This window comes from Crinia signifera, chromosome 2, assembly GCF_055691185.1.
Source record: "Crinia signifera chromosome 2, ASM5569118v1, whole genome shotgun sequence".
Classification (NCBI taxonomy): domain Eukaryota; kingdom Metazoa; phylum Chordata; class Amphibia; order Anura; family Myobatrachidae; genus Crinia; species Crinia signifera.
The window spans coordinates 123,995,962-124,010,842 of NC_139218.1; the positions used below are offsets into that span (position 1 = coordinate 123,995,962).

The window sequence follows — 14,881 nt, forward strand, 5'->3', positions numbered from 1 at the left end:
TCGACCCTGTCACATATTGGTGAGTTTTAAGTCTCAAAAATAGTGTGATGTTGATACGTATGGGGTAATGCTGTGTCATCTGTCAAATCCCCATGGCGGATGATAATAAAAGTCCAAAATAGGTGGGTCACAGTATCTATCGGATATAAGTCAGGGGCATGTGTCCACGCATGTGTGGACCTGGGGCTGGGTAGTCCTGTCTCCTGTGGGCGTCTGTTGTAGATAGTGGTCGTTAAAAATGGACTGTGTGGAGGGTCGACACTGATTGTGTCGACTCTTGTCTTGAGTTATATGCTGAATCATGTGGGAACAGATTCAATGTGTAGTCAGTCACTATTTGGAAATAATCCCCAGGTTAAAATCTATGTTGAGTCCGTTGGGTGTAAGTGTTTTCAACTGGAAGATCCAGAACAGCTCTCTCCTATCTAGCGTGCCTGCAAAGTCACCCCCCCTCCAGTTTCTTTTAGGTGCCTCAATTGCTGTAAACTGTAGTCCTTTGGGGTCGCAATTGTGTCTGTCCTTGAAGTGAGAGGACACGCTGTGTTGTGTATACCCTCTTTTTATGTTTCTAACATGTTCGTATATTCTCGTACTTAATGATCTTGTGGTCCTGCCTATGTATTCTAAATTACATGGGCATTTGAGAAGATATATGACCCCTGTGGAGTTACATGTGAGGTGTTCCCTGTATTGAAAGGTTTTGTTCACTGTAGTGGAGTGCCAGGTGGTTTGTGCCTTGGTGCTGATGTTATTCTTTATCTTGCACCCTGAGCACCTCCCACAGTGGAAGAAACCTATGCTATTGGTTAGGGTAGTTTGAGTGGACAGGGTAGGTTTGATGTGATTTTTTGTCAGTTTTTGTTTGAGGTCTGGGGCTTTTCTGAAGACTAGTTTAGGTTTATCTTGAATGTGTGCTTTCAGATCTGTGTCTTCCTGTAGTATATGCCAATGTTTCTTCAGAATTTTCTTAAGGGTGTGGGCTGATTGGTTATATTGCGTGATAAATAGAGTGTTGTTGTTGTCGGTGGTCTCTGTTTTGTCTTTTATGGTTAATGTGTGTGCCCGGTCTGTGTTGTGTACTTCTTGTTGTGCTGCTTCAACTGATATGGGATTGTATTGCTTTTCTATAAATTGTCGCTTTAGTTCATCGGATTGTGTTTCGTATTCTGTTATTTTGGAACAGTTCCGTCTTATTCTGCGGAACTGTCCTTTAGGTATGTTGTCGAGCCACGGTCTGTGATGTCCACTATTGTACAGTATGTAGCGGTTTACATCAACAGCTTTTTTATAAGTTCTAGTGTGTATTGTGTCTTGTTCAATGTATATTTCTAAATCCAGAAACTGTACTGCGTGTTTACTGTAGTGAGTGGTGAATTTGAGGTTGTTATTATTGGTATTGAGTTGCTCTATGAAGTGTTGTATGGAGTCCTCTGGCCCTCTCCAGATGAATATGATATCATCTATATATCTCCGCCATAGGATCAAATTGGCGCTCCAGTCATGCTCACCCCAGATATGGTCCTCCTCCCACTTCCCCATAAATAGGTTTGCATAACTGGGCGCCACTTTTGATCCCATGGCGGTCCCTGTAGTCTGTAAATAAAATGAGTTGTTGAAAAATGAGTAGTTGTGTAGCAGTATGTAGTCGAGTGCTTTTATGATGAAGTCTGAGTGTTCTGTTGGTAGTGTTGAGGCTGTGTCTAGGAAGTGTTTTGTGCTGTCTAGTCCTTGTCGATGGTTGATTACTGTGTATAGGGATGTGACGTCGCTAGTGGCTATCCAGTAGTCTTCCTTCCAGTCTATGTGTTGTAATGTATTGAGGATGTCTGTCGTGTCTCTGATGTAAGATGGTAAATTCTTCACTATTCCCTGTAAGAAATTGTCCGTATATTGTGCAAGGTTGGCGGATAGTGATTTGATACCTGAGATTATGGGTCTGCCAGGTGGTTTCTTGGGGTCTTTGTGTAGTTTAGGTAAGTAATAAAAAACTGGTATGATGGGATGATCTGTTTTGATGAATGTGTACTCGGATTTGTTGAGGATGCCCATGCGTCTTCCTTCTTCTAGGAGGGTGTCTAGTTCTTTTTTGTAGGCTAGTGTGGGGTCTTGTTTCAATTGTTGATATGTGTCGGTGTCTCCTAAGATGTTGTGCGATTCTTGTATGTAGTCAGTGGTGTTTAAGATGACTATGCCCCCCCCCCTTATCTGCGGGTTTGATAGTGATGTCTTTGTTTTTCTCAAGTTCTTTGATGGCCTGTGTTTCCTTTTTGGTGAGGTTGGGTTTTGTGCTGTGTGAGTTCTTTTGATCAATGGTTTCTAGGTCCCTAGTTACTAATGATTCAAACGTTTTTATGTGGTGACTTTTGAGATATGTTGGGTTGAAGTGTGATTGTGGTCTCAAGTTTGTGTGCTGGTATTTCTCAATGGTGTCTTGATGGTTCCTGACAATGGGGTTAGAGTTGAAATATTTTTTTAAACATAATTTTCTAGTGAATGCATGTAGGTCGCAGAATACTTCAAATTTGTTTGGTTTACTGTTAGGTGCGAATTTGAGTCCTTTAGTCAGTACAGTTTCTTGTTCTGGGGTCAGTGTGGTATCGCTGAGGTTGTAGATTGGAGTGTCACTGGTGGTTTTGTCTGCTGTGTGTTTGTCAGTTGTTTCTGTTTTTTTGCTGCTGTTCTTGGAACCTCCTCTACAGCCTCGTCTTGTTCTATTTGTCGTTTTTTGTGGTTGGATCTGGGGGTTGTGTTGTTGCGTTCTGTCTGGCAGGCTTTTCGGCCTGCCTCTGTATCTAAAAAATGATCCCCCCATAATGCTTCAGGGGGGTTGTCAATACTGCCTTGTTTGTCGGAGGTATGTGTCTGTGTTCTAGTGGTTTCTCTAATGTTGTCTTGGTACTCCCTCAGTGTGGTCACCCAACCTTTATCAAAGGACAGTTTGGCTAAATCATCATAGTCTCTGTCTTCATCTATTTCATGTATCGAAAAAGATGTGTTGGAAGAGCTGTCAGATGAATCGTCAGTTAAGTCACTGATGTTTAAGTCTATATTTTTCTGTAAGGGTTTTGGGATAGCGTTTTGTGTGTTTACAATCGCGTTGATTCTGTGAATTTTTGTCTGGTATTGCTGGTACGTGAGACCCTTGTTTTTGTAAACAGATTGGTCTTTGTATGTGGATCTTGTCACTACGGTCTTGGCTTTGTTTGGTGTTTTGAGTAAACTTAATGTTTTTTTGGGGGCCTTTGGTCGGGGTGTTTTGTTGGTTATGGGTTTGATGTCTCTGAGGATTTTCTTAAATTTGTTTTTGATAAGTATGTCCTCTGTCCTTGTTAGTCTGGATTTTGTAATTGCTTCTTTCTGTGAAAAACCCTTTTCTGATGTGAGTGGTAGGAGTGATTTGTTCTTTGTCTCTATGTCAGAATCAATGGTACTAAGTTCTGATTCGTGCTTCTGAATGACTAGTCTTATTAGGTCTTTCGAACAGTTATGCAGGATGTTCCTCCAATCCGTCATAAATTGTTGGTCATCTAGATGGTGTGCTGGGGTTTTCTTAAGCCTAAGTCCCTTAGGGATAATGTTGTTGTCCAAATACCATCCTAAGATTCTTTTGTCCCACCATATTTTCGTCTCTCTCTGTAATAAGGCTTCTAATTGTCTGAACTGTGTGTAAAATTCAGCAGGGTGGATGGCCTCTTGTGATGTTAGAATTTTTGGATTTCATTATCGGCCCTTTTGTCCCTATCCAACCTTATGTCGGTGATACCCATAAAGTGAATGTCTGTGATTCCTATTGAGGTTAGCTGCCACACTCCACGGACAGGGGGCAATATGGGAGAGTATTAGGAGAAGGGCGCTCTGCCTCTGTGCCGGCTGCTGAGTCAGGTTTGTCCAAACCTAGGGGAATTGCAATAAAGAAAAATGACTAGCGCTCTGGCTATAAATTGGTAATCAATGGTTTACTGATAGGGTGTGGATGTCAAAAACTGCCCAATGTCTAATAGGTGTAATCAATGTCTTAGGAAGATTTGACAATGAGGTAAAATGAAATATATTTATTTATCAGGTAGCATGGATGTATTATCAGCATACAAACATGTGGGGTGGGAAAGGGGGGTGAGAGGGAAGGCCCTTGTGGAGGGATCCGGGGAAAGCAAGTATGTGGCTGCAATAGCCTGATTGTCCAAGTTCACAGAGGGATGTATGGTCCCAAAGCAGACACCGCTTCACCTCCTGCGGTGAACGCGGTCTGTGTGCTCTGGATGGGGGTGGGCAGTGGAGGGGAAAACAGTCACAAGTCCCAGCTGCGGTATTGTTCGGTTGCTGAAATGGTTCAAGGGGTCATGGAAAGTGTCCAAGTGGCGCCCAGTCCAGAGCGTCCTCCTGCTGGTCCTGGCGGTGCACCCAACACTTACCTGATACCCGGTGGTGTCCTCTCTACGACCGTCCCACGTCGCGCTGAGTCTGGCTGTGTCCTGCTGGTGTCTGCACAGCCGTGCAGCAGCACCAGTGAAGATTCCGCGTCGCTTCCACAGTAACCTCAGTACTTCCGGGTCCCGCAGCTGTGCGTTCGCCGGGTACCTAGGGTCACTGGAGTAACACGGGCTCGACTCCCGGTGGGGAGGAGGCTGCTGTAATGATGGCTGAGTAATGGAGCTGTGGTCCAACGCGTTTCAACCCCTCTAGGGTCTTTATCAAGGATGATGTTCTGTGGTGTGCTATTGCTTTTTGAAGGTAGTGAGCAAACCCCGCCCCTTAGAGGAGGGCGCTCATTGGTCTGTGTAGTTGTCCATCAAAGGTATTATGCAGTGTCATACCTGTTCTTAAGGTTGCGGATGTCCATTATGAAGAGACTTTGATTAATGTTTCCATATGGTTTGATTTGAAGGGCATGACGGGTTATATGCGGAACCTGATGTTTTGTGAGTTTAATTGAGGAAAAAAGAAGGTTTATAAAAAAAGAGAATTTTTTTTTTTTTTTTTAAAAGAGTGGACACGGCATGTGTCGACCCTGTCACATATTGGTGAGTTTTAAGTCTCAAAAATAGTGTGATGTTGATACGTATGGGGTAATGCTGTGTCATCTGTCAAATCCCCATGGCGGATGATAATAAAAGTCCAAAATAGGTGGGTCACAGTATCTATCGGATATAAGTCAGGGGCATGTGTCCATGCATGTGTGGACCTGGGGCTGGGTAGTCCTGTCTCCTGTGGGCGTCTGTTGTAGATAGTGGTCGTTAAAAATGGACTGTGTGGAGGGTCGACACTGATTGTGTCGACTCTTGTCTTGAGTTATATGCTGAATCATGTGGGAACAGATTCAATGTGTAGTCAGTCACTATTTGGAAATAATCCCCAGGTTAAAATCTATGTTGAGTCCGTTGGGTGTAAGTGTTTTCAACTGGAAGATCCAGAACAGCTCTCTCCTATCTAGCGTGCCTGCAAAGTCACCCCCCCTCCAGTTTCTTTTAGGTGCCTCAATTGCTGTAAACTGTAGTCCTTTGGGGTCGCAATTGTGTCTGTCCTTGAAGTGAGAGGACACGCTGTGTTGTGTATACCCTCTTTTTATGTTTCTAACATGTTCGTATATTCTCGTACTTAATGATCTTGTGGTCCTGCCTATGTATTCTAAATTACATGGGCATTTGAGAAGATATATGACCCCTGTGGAGTTACATGTGAGGTGTTCCCTGTATTGAAAGGTTTTGTTCACCGTAGTGGAGTGCCAGGTGGTTTGTGCCTTGGTGCTGATGTTATTCTTTATCTTGCACCCTGAGCACCTCCCACAGTGGAAGAAACCTATGCTATTATCGACAAGGACTAGACAGCACAAAACACTTCCTAGACACAGCCTCAACACTACCAACAGAACACTCAGACTTCATCATAAAAGCACTCGACTACATACTGCTACACAACTACTTCTGGTTCAACAACTCATTTTATTTACAGACTACAGGGACCGCCATGGGATCAAAAGTGGCGCCCAGTTATGCAAACCTATTTATGGGGAAGTGGGAGGAGGACCATATCTGGGGTGAGCATGACTGGAGCGCCAATTTGATCCTATGGCGGAGATATATAGATGATATCATATTCATCTGAAGAGGGCCAGAGGACTCCATACAACACTTCATAGAGCAACTCAATACCAATAATAACAACCTCAAATTCACCACTCACTACAGTAAACACGCAGTACAGTTTCTGGATTTAGAAATATACATTGAACAAGACACAATACACACTAGAACTTATAAAAAAGCTGTTGATGTAAACAGCTACATACTGTACAATAGTGGACATCACAGACCGTGGCTCGACAACATACCTAAAGGACAGTTCCACAGAATAAGACGGAACTGTTCCAAAATAACAGAATACGAAACACAATCCGATGAACTAAAGCGACAATTTATAGAAAAGCAATACAATCCCATATCAGTTGAAGCAGCACAACAAGAAGTACACAACACAGACCGGGCACACACATTAACCATAAAAGACAAAACAGAGACCACCGACAACAACAACAATCTATTTATCACGCAATATAACCAATCAGCCCACACCCTTAAGAAAATTCTGAAGAAACATTGGCATATACTACAGGAAGACACAGATCTGAAAGCACACATTCAAGATAAACCTAAACTAGTCTTCAGAAAAGCCCCAGACCTCAAACAAAAACTGACAAAAAATCACATCAAACCTACCCTGTCCACTCAAACTACCCTAACCAATAGCATAGGTTTCTTCCACTGTGGGAGGTGCTCAGGGTGCAAGATAAAGAATAACATCAGCACCAAGGCACAAACCACCTGGCACTCCACTACGGTGAACAAAACCTTTCAATACAGGGAACACCTCACATGTAACTCCACAGGGGTCATATATCTTCTCAAATGCCCATGTAATTTAGAATACATAGGCAGGACCACAAGATCATTAAGTACGAGAATATACGAACATGTTAGAAACATAAAAAGAGGGTATACACAACACAGCGTGTCCTCTCACTTCAAGGACAGACACAATTGCGACCCCAAAGGACTACAGTTTACAGCAATTGAGGCACCTAAAAGAAACTGGAGGGGGGGTGACTTTGCAGGCACGCTAGATAGGAGAGAGCTGTTCTGGATCTTCCAGTTGAAAACACTTACACCCAACGGACTCAACATAGATTTTAACCTGGGGATTATTTCCAAATAGTGACTGACTACACATTGAATCTGTTCCCACATGATTCAGCATATAACTCAAGACAAGAGTCGACACAATCAGTGTCGACCCTCCACACAGTCCATTTTTAACGACCACTATCTACAACAGACGCCCACAGGAGACAGGACTACCCAGCCCCAGGTCCACACATGCGTGGACACATGCCCCTGACTTATATCCGATAGATACTGTGACCCACCTATTTTGGACTTTTATTATCATCCGCCATGGGGATTTGACAGATGACACAGCATTACCCCATACGTATCAACATCACACTATTTTTGAGACTTAAAACTCACCAATATGTGACAGGGTCGACACATGCCGTGTCCACTCTTTTTTTTAAAAAAAACATTTTCTCTTTTTTTATAAACCTTCTTTTTTCCTCAATTAAACTCACAAAACATCAGGTTCCGCATATAACCCGTCATGCCCTTTAAATCAAACCATATGGAAACATTAATCAAAGTCTCTTCATAATGGACATCCGCAACCTTAAGAACAGGTATGACACTGCATAATACCTTTGATGGACAACTACACAGACCAATGAGCGCCCTCCTCTAAGGGGCGGGGTTTGCTCACTACCTTCAAAAAGCAATAGCACACCACAGAACATCATCCTTGATAAAGACCCTAGAGGGGTTGAAACGCGTTGGACCACAGCTCCATTACTCAGCCATCATTACAGCAGCCTCCTCCCCACCGGGAGTCGAGCCCGTGTTACTCCAGTGACCCTAGGTACCCGGCGAACGCACAGCTGCGGGACCCGGAAGTACTGAGGTTACTGTGGAAGCGACGCGGAATCTTCACTGGTGCTGCTGCACGGCTGTGCAGACACCAGCAGGACACAGCCAGACTCAGCGCGACGTGGGACGGTCGTAGAGAGGACACCACCGGGTATCAGGTAAGTGTTGGGTGCACCGCCAGGACCAGCAGGAGGACGCTCTGGACTGGGCGCCACTTGGACACTTTCCATGACCCCTTGAACCATTTCAGCAACCGAACAATACCGCAGCTGGGACTTGTGACTGTTTTCCCCTCCACTGCCCACCCCCATCCAGAGCACACAGACCGCGTTCACCGCAGGAGGTGAAGCGGTGTCTGCTTTGGGACCATACATCCCTCTGTGAACTTGGACAATCAGGCTATTGCAGCCACATACTTGCTTTCCCCGGATCCCTCCACAAGGGCCTTCCCTCTCACCCCCCTTTCCCACCCCACATGTTTGTATGCTGATAATACATCCATGCTACCTGATAAATAAATATATTTCATTTTACCTCATTGTCATATCTTCCTAAGACATTGATTACACCTATTAGACATTGGGCAGTTTTTGACATCCACACCCTATCAGTAAACCATTGATTACCAATTTATAGCCAGAGCGCTAGTCATTTTTCTTTATTGCAATTCCCCTAGGTTTGGACAAACCTGACTCAGCAGCCGGCACAGAGGCAGAGCGCCCTTCTCCTAATACTCTCCCAGAGGGTATCGGATGGATGGAGGGGTAAGCAGAGAGGAGAGGGTGCAGAGGAGAGGATTCAGGGAGAGGAGGTGCGGTAGAGTGGAGAAGGGCGAGTGGAGGAGAGGGGGAGGAGGAGATGATAAAGATGAGTGGAGGAGAAGAGGAACAGAGAAAGGGAAGCGGAGAAGAGGGGAGAGGAGGAAGGAGACTGGTGGAGGAGGAGCAGAGGATGAAGAGCAGAGACGAGGGGGAGAAAAGGAAAGGATGCAGAAGCGAGAAGGTGAGGTGGAGTGGAAGGGGGAGATGTGGAAGGAGGGTGAAAGAGGAGGAGCAGAGGAGAGGGGGACCAGAGGAGAGAAGGCAGTGAAGGGGAGCAGAGTAGAGGAGGGGTATCAGAGGAGAGGAGGAAGGGGAGCACAGGAGAGGGGGAGAGGAGAAGGGGGGCTGGAGGAGTGGGTGTGGGGGAGAGGTGATGTGGAGGGGAGGAGGAGAGGAAGGTGAGTGGAGGAACAGAGGAGAGGGGGAGCGGAGGTGACTGAGGAGGTGCATAGGAGAGGGGGAGCAGAATGAAGGAGGAGGAGCGGACAAGAGGAGGAAGGAGAGTGGAGTAGTAGCAGAGGAGGAGGAAGAGCAGAGAGGAGATGGAGAGGATGTTGAGGGGGAGCAGAGGTGGAGCGCAGCAAGGAGAATCGAGGAGCAGAGGAGAGGGGGACGAAGGGAGAGCAGGGGTGTTAAATAGATGTTACAGCAGATGTCCCTCCTAATCTGCTCTGTGTTTCCCCCCTCTGTACCTCCTCTTATGGACGCTGCACTCTCCCTAGGATGGATCTCCTCCGCTCTGTCTGCGCCGTGAATCTCCCAGCAGCAGCGCAGGGTCTCCACTCTCCAGCTCCCACTTCCCAGTGCCGGGTCTGCTCCCCTGTCTCTGCGGGTGCCTGGTCTCTTCCTCCTGCTCCTGGAGGATCTCTGCAGCACACAGCAGCAGCGCAGCGTCCCCAGCTCCCGCTCTCCATCACTGGGTCCGCTCCTCTCTCTCCGTGGTGCCTGGTCTCTTCCTCCGGCTCATTGTGCTTGATCTCTTCCGTTCATGCCCGTCTGTGCATGCCGCGCGCAGCATTTCTGGGAGCGTGGGAGGGGACGCAGTGACGGGGCTGCACCAACCAATGGCGGGGAGGCGGCTGCCACGTCATCGTGGTCCCTCCCACACTCCCAGTAATGCTGTGCGCGGGGCGCACAGACGGGCATTAACGGCGGTGGCAGCAGTAAAGTAATCATAATGCAAAGTTTATGTTATGTCCTGGCGCTGACAAGCGGCTATAGTCGGGCCGCTTGTCATAGTAATATATGTCAGTGCGGCGGGCCAGGCCTAAGTGTCTCGCGGGCCGCATCCGGCCCTCGGGCCGCCTATTGCCCACCTCTGCTTTAGAGGATGGAGGAGCAGCAAACGACCATTCAAGCCTATACATCCACCTATGACATAGGCAAAAGAGGGGGGATGCACCTGACTCAAGCACAGTGGAGAATGATTTCCGTGTTGTGCAAGGTTCCCCAACCCCTTTGAACTTGCCACAACTGAAATCAGTTCAGACACAGCCAGCGTGAGCAGGATTTTGCAGAAGAAGCTGGATAAAGTAAAGGAGGAGCAAAAAAGGAGCAATTTTGCTAAGTATGTGGGATTTGTGGATCCTTTGCCAGGATTCGAGAGTTGTCAATCTATTGAAATCAGAACACTACATTTTGGCCACCTTGCTCAAACCTAGGTTTAAAGCCTATGCTGTGTCTCTGTTTCCGGCGGACACATGTCTACAGAGGTGCAAAGACCGGCTGGTGAGGAGATTATCAGATGAAGTGGAATGTGACACGGCAACAGCTCCTTCATTTTGTCCCACAAATGGGACTGCAAGGAAAAACTTAGTTTTCCTAACCAACCCGCTTACGGTAATGCAGGACAGGCAGGAGCAAGTTTGGACATCTGCCAACAATTTCTGACATGTCTACTGTCACTGCATATGATGCTGTCACCAGTGAAAAAATAGTGGAGGATTACATTGGTGACAGCATCCAAATAGGTATGTCAGACAGTCCGTATCTGTACTGGCAGGAAAAAAAGGAAATTTGGAGGCTCCTGTACAAACTATTCAACTAGTTTACCCCCTCCAGTGTGTACTACGAAAGAGTTTTTAGTGCAGCCGGGAACCTTGTCAGCGAGTGGCGTAGGAGGTTGCTTCCACAAAATGTGGAAAAATGTGGAAGATGATGTTCAACAAAATGAATTATCAATTCTTCAACAAAGACCAGTAATTGCCTCCAGAGATTACAAAGGGACCTATGATGGTGGATTCCAGTTGGGACAAATGAATAGTCTGTGAGGATAAGCATATGCACACTGAAGGAGGTGAGACATCTGAGGATGATGACAACATATTGCCTTTGCACAGGGAGAGATTTATTGCCAGTTTGTTTTGTGGGGGCCCAAACAAACCAATCAATTCAGCCATGTTCATGTGGCATGCCCTTGCGCTGAAATAATTGGTTTGTTAAAGTGTGCATGTTCTATCTACGCAACATTAGGGTGGGTAGAAGGGTCCAAGAACAATTCCATCTTGCACCTCTTTTTTGAATTATGTGCATTTTTTGCCTAGTTTTAAATAATGCCATCCTGCCTGCCAGTGCAGTGCCACTAACATTAACAAATAAACTCATGAGGGGCTCCTGGTTTTGAAGCTATAAAATGGACCAATAAGTAATCTTGCAGTATTGAAGCAAAAGTCTTCTACATAACCAAACCAAGAAGGAGTTCTGCTACAAGCTAATAAGTGGCAGAAGTCATGCTTGATAGTAGATAGACCCTTATAAGTTAAGGAAAATGCATATTTTGTTAGTCCAGGTCTTGGATCATTTTGATACTGATTATGCACATATATATACTTTTCTCTCCTTGCTATTACAGGCAGACAACAAGATGTGGAATATTGACCTTGTTTGACGTGACTGCTATTGTTCTGTGAGAGACCACCCACTGGTAAGGATGTACACACAACTTACTGGAACCTTATCACACAACCTACAAACAGGAAAGGAACTCTTTCAGCATTATGATCTGTGTATATATTTATGCCAATATATGTATATGTTTATTATTCCAGAAATCTAGCCAAAGACAACACAAGCCCTAATAGAGTTTTTACCTTTTCAAATACATTTTTTACAAAATGCAAAAACAGTTATTTAAGAAATAACTAGTGATGCAGAGATACTGAAGTAACCTGGGCTGATTCTGAGTTAGACTTGGTACACACTAGACATTATCTTGACTATTATATGAATAGATATAGATTTTCCATATCTACTAGTGTATATACCCAGTTGCACACTCCTGTGGCTCGTTTGCTGGGACATTAGCTGGGTGCTACATGCCCAATGGTATAACGATGGCATGCAGGTGAATGTGGCCATGAATGATATATCACACAGTCACGCAATATATAATTTATTGTATACAGCAAACTGATATAACATTGTATTGGTCATGCCATCAGCTAGGAAACACAGTTTTGATGTGTACCCGGGCTAAGTCGCAAGTTCAAATATGGATGGATCACCCAGGTATCTGTAAGCTACGCATATGCCATAGAAATAAATTGCAGGCTGTGAATGCTTTGTCATTGCCATTCATATCCACATAGATGGTGTCTGAAAGAGCAAACATTCTGAGTCTTCCATTGTTTAACCACTCTTTCAGTCTAATGGGAGTTACTGTATAGCAACTGGGTAACTACTGTGCAATGGCATGGGGCAGATCTGTCTTGTGGGAGTGCCATGGGAGTGTTGTGGCCATGTAGGCTGACTTCTCTGTGCATTTGCAGAGAGGATGCCCCCAGCATGAGAAGGGTCTCAAGACATATGCGATTTGGACACAATGTCATCTGGTGTATCGGGCCATGAAATTGGGTGAAATCGACACAAATCACATATGTCTGACATCCAATCTGATGTATCGGAGCAGGAGATCATATGTGCTGCACGTATGATCTCAAAGTCTGACCCCCTCCTAGTGGCGGGGAGCGGACATTGCATGTGATACATCTCATGCAGAATTACCACATGCAATGTACCCCTCCGCGCTGCACTGTGTTCCCCAACCGTCAAATTCTCAGTCAGCCATGGGCCACCTGCTGAGCAGAGCACTGAGTCTTGGACACAGAGGGGAAACACTATACTGACTCTGATCAGCGCACCCCCTGTGTCCTAGACTCGGCACTCTGCTGAGGTTAGAAGCAGCCGACTGTAGAACATAGTGCAGCATGGAGGGGACGCGCTTTCACTGGCTGTGGTGTACAGGAGGGAGGTCGGAGAGAAGTAGCAGTGGGCACTGGCTCAAAAAATGGAATATGAAAATGGGGAAAGGGGGACAGGGCTGAATGTCTAATTACGGCACTGGTGTACACATAAATAGCTGTTTAATCACAGCTGGGATCCTGATTCATGATGGGAACTGCAAATAAGCATACATTTATAGCGTCTGAAATCTCAGTTTTAGGGAGAAAGCACTATGTTTTAATACTTCTGAGTAATTATATTCAGTCATAACTGAAAATAAGTTACACAAAATAGAGGGATAAAAAATAACAAACTTCAAAAAATAGCTTGCATAAAAAAAAAAAAACCATAAAATATCTAGTGTAATCCAATATGAAACTAAAAGAAATCATAGATGGCAGTAAAATCGCAGCAAATAATGTATATTCATAATACAACATGGTGAAGAGTACGAACAAGCCTAAAATACTCTAGAAATGAGTTCCAAAGAAAAATATTATTTTTTGTAGAAACTGTGGAGAGAGGGAGTAGCCAGCTACCCCCTGTTACAAAATGTAAGAAATATGTAGAAACAAAAAACAAGTGGGAGGAATGAAAATGATCATGTGTTGAAATACAGTACCAGTGTTCGCAGGGCCGTTTCTAGAGAATTTAGCTCCCAGGGCAAAGAAATGAAAATGCGCCCCCCCCCCCCCCCCCCCCCCCCCCACACACTCATTATGTGAGAGAGACTAAATTGTGCGCGCCGAAGGCGCGCACGTCGGAAAAGGGGTGTGTTTTAATTAAAGGGGTGTGGCTTAATATAAGGGCGTGGTCCTTACACCTCACTCTTGCAACCTGCATGACCAAACATTGGTTACCCCAGGAATGGTCATTGTCCTCCCACACTCAAGTTGGCGGGCTGAAGTCCACACAGTGACATAAAAACCTAAATGCCCACACAGTGACCTAGTATGCCTCACAGATCAAGCCCAAACAATGACAGGCTACATAAATCATTATACACTGTAATTCCAATTACACATTATGCCGCACACCGTGATGCCAATTACAAATTACACCAATGCCCATTACATACTATATAACAAACAGTAATGCCCATTACACATTTGACACATAAGTTCCACTTACCTACATGCTCATTGCTAGGAACGTCATGCTCTATGCCAGGGGCTTAATGCTCTTTGCCAGGCCCGGTGTTTGTCAGCACCCTAGGTGAACTGGATGCCCCCCTCCCCAGTCCCCACATTCATAAACATCAATACCGGGCAACAGCATGAGGCTATTCGCTGGGCGGTAGCAGAAGGCAGCTAGTGGTGAGCGGGGGACAGCAGAAGCCTCGAAGAGTAATGGTGTGTACTCACGGTCGAGACAATGTGCTATGCGAGTCCCAATGCGATCAGATCATGCATATAGTGGCACAATTTAGACTATATAGTGCAGATCTGCACTATATAGTCTTGGCTGCCCTGTCTATTTGACTGCAGATGTTCACTCACACGGGAGCGCGCATCAGCAGCACATCGGGCTCGCAAGCCCTAAAAAAGCACACAATCAGCATGCGATATGGCTTCCGATGTTCACTATATCGGCAACATCGGAAGCCATATCGCACCATGTGTACACACTATTACTTCTAAAAATGTCCTTAATCACAAACAGATGTGTTTACTCTTAGGAAACATAGAACATAGAGCATGTTTGTACATTATATTGGAACATCCCTATAGAAGTCTATAGCTACAGTATGCTGCACTACATAATTTAGGCATAGCGTCTGTTTGAGGCAGCTGTAGTGATGGCCCTCCCGTGTCAGCTAGCATGAATCGTGGCACCAATTTAATGAGAAAAGTATACAGGTTGGTA

At 45.3% G+C, this 14,881-nt stretch overlaps 1 long non-coding RNA gene across 1 annotated transcript in view; it reads left to right on the plus strand.

Moving 5' to 3' along the window:
• LOC146058854 (uncharacterized) overlaps positions 1–14,881 on the plus strand; it is a 39,304-nt gene that overhangs the window by 8,257 nt on the left and 16,166 nt on the right. The window contains exon 2 of the long non-coding RNA XR_014470007.1: positions 11,646–11,717. This is a non-coding gene — a long non-coding RNA (uncharacterized LOC146058854). The remainder of the gene's footprint in view (positions 1–11,645; positions 11,718–14,881) is intronic.